Here is a 2,518-nt window from a genome sequence, read left to right as displayed (position 1 = left end):
TGTGTGTGTGTGTGTGTGTGTGTGTGTGTGTGTGTGTGTGTGTGTTCGTATGTATGTGTGTGTGTACGTATGTATGTGTGTGTGCGCGCGTGCGCGCGTGTGCATTGACTTGGAATAGTGAAACGAAAGTTATCGTGTTAAACTCATATACCTTCTGGCATTTAGTCTAAATTATGCCATTTCGTCCATTACGAGATCGATGGAATAAGTAGCAGACAGTAAAGGGATCGATAAATTCAACTAAAACCTTTTGAAAGCGGTTCCTCTATATGGCGGTAGTCCAAAGAGTGAAACCAGTCAAAGAACTAGCAAATAAATATAAGAGTGTCCCATGTAGTAGAGCAATAAACAAAATCGATCGCTAAACAGTCCGTGATTAAACATATTCATCAATGGTAGATCAATTATGTTAGTTTTTACGACAGAAATTATTTCTTTTAAATATTTGTTTTAAATTCCCTCTTCCGGTGATAGATATATATCTGTTCTTGTTGTTCATGTTTATTTTGTTGATGTCTAATGCCATTTCAAACTTGATTGAGCACACCTATGATCAAATGCGTTTTAGTTGCCTACTAATCTATCTCGAACTAAACTGCACTATATGTCATTCTTTATTGAAGTATTACGTTTTATTTTTTTGTTGCTTTGTTTTAGTTTTGCGATGGAGAGTTGATGATGATGGTGGTGATTATAGTAATGTTAGTGTTTTTTGTTGTCGTGATGCTTTTTTAGCTGTGAGTTTTGTTGTTGCTTTTGTTGATGTTTAATACTAAATTCAACATTAATCGAGCACAGCTATGATCAACTGCGTTCAAGCAGAGAGCATTCTGAGGACAACACTGTACAAGGATAGCCTTCTTTTTACTTCTAAGACGGTAGGGTTTGATTTGTGGGAGATTTGGTCGTTATTGCAAGCAAGTTAAATGATGGTGTAGAATTTCTTCCACTGTCTTGCATTGTTTCTTGAGGGTACTGATAATTAAAAAGGAACTTCTGTAAAAAGTGTCTCTCGAAAAATGTTCATTTCAAATCATATACGCCTTTTACAAGGCGCAGTTTTGACTATGTGGTTTTCATTAGCTAATTTCACCCACGTGGTTTCGAGCTATGTGTCATTGCACAGTACTGGGCAAATGACTTCCACTAAAGCTCCGGACTGATCAATACATTGTGAATGGATTTGGTAGGCGGAAACTGCGTGGAAGCTCATCGTGTATATGTGTGTGTGTGTGTATGCGTTTGTCACATGTATGTGTTCGTCCTCGTGTCTGTGTTTGTCCCCAACACCACCGCTTGATAACTAGCGTTGGTTTGTTTGTGTCGTTATAACAAAGCGGTTCGGTAAAAGAGAAGAGCGGATAAGTACCAAACTTACAAATAGCAACTGGGTCAATTTGTTCGATTAAAACCCAGCAGTTTGATGACTGAAACAAGTAAAACACAAAAGTTAAAGAGCCGGGAAGAACACCGCACCAACAAACGTATTGAACACTCGTTAATTTTACAAGGTTAACACTGTTTGCGACAAAGGCATTTAAAAAATTTTAGGGATTAATCAAAATAGGAGGCGCGTTGCCAATGACCCTTTTCATGATATCCGAGATAAGTTGGAAGAAGTTAATCTTGGGCCGGTAACAGGCTCAAATCGCTACTTCTAAAGGTACCGAGAGGACTGGTAGTGATGATAGATTTGGTAACGTTATAATCCTACCTTGCAGTAACAACCCGTGGTGGAATCTCCGTCAGTATCGACGATGAGCCTTCATTTATCCCACCAACTAAATTCCTCTCCAAATGTAACAAAAATGTGTAAGGGACTATGTATTACGCAGACACTCTTAACGCAATTCTCAGACCAAATTAGCGCGACACAGTGTGAAATTTGAATTACAGGAACAATACAGACAGAGAGAGGAGGAGGAAGAGAAAGGGGAAGAAGGGGAGAGAGAAAGGGGGAGAAAGAGGGGCGAAAGAGAGAGAGGGAGAAAGAGGGGGAGAGAAAAAACAAAGCCGGGGAGTATATTAATAAAATATTTAGTGACATCATCTCATGCGTATCTCATTAACAATGAAAAATATGGCTTATATAAGAAAAATTTTATAAGCCAATTAAATTTCTAATGGAAGTTACACAATCTCTGAAGTTTTGACTATGCAATTTCTCACTGTCTTTCTCTTTCTCTCTCTCCTTTCTGTATAAAAACAAATATGCGTGTGTTCATGTACGTATGTGTATGTGTGTGTGTGTATGTGCATGTATTTAAGCGAATCTGTGTATGTACGTATGTGTGTACGTCTGTAAATATGGAACATATTGAAATGAATACATAGCTGTGTTCTTGTTTAAACGCTTCCTTTTTAACTAATTTTCATATATCGTTATCAGTGTTTTACGTCTACAATGGAAAAATTCTGTTTCAAAATCTGTTGTACTTTAGTATTTAAAAACCATCTCACTCTCATGACATGGTAATAATAATAATAATAATAATAATAATAATAATAATAATAACAA

Source organism: Octopus bimaculoides, chromosome 6 (genome assembly GCF_001194135.2).
Source record: "Octopus bimaculoides isolate UCB-OBI-ISO-001 chromosome 6, ASM119413v2, whole genome shotgun sequence".
NCBI lineage: Eukaryota > Metazoa > Mollusca > Cephalopoda > Octopoda > Octopodidae > Octopus > Octopus bimaculoides.
Note: the sequence above shows the minus strand (reverse complement) of the source record.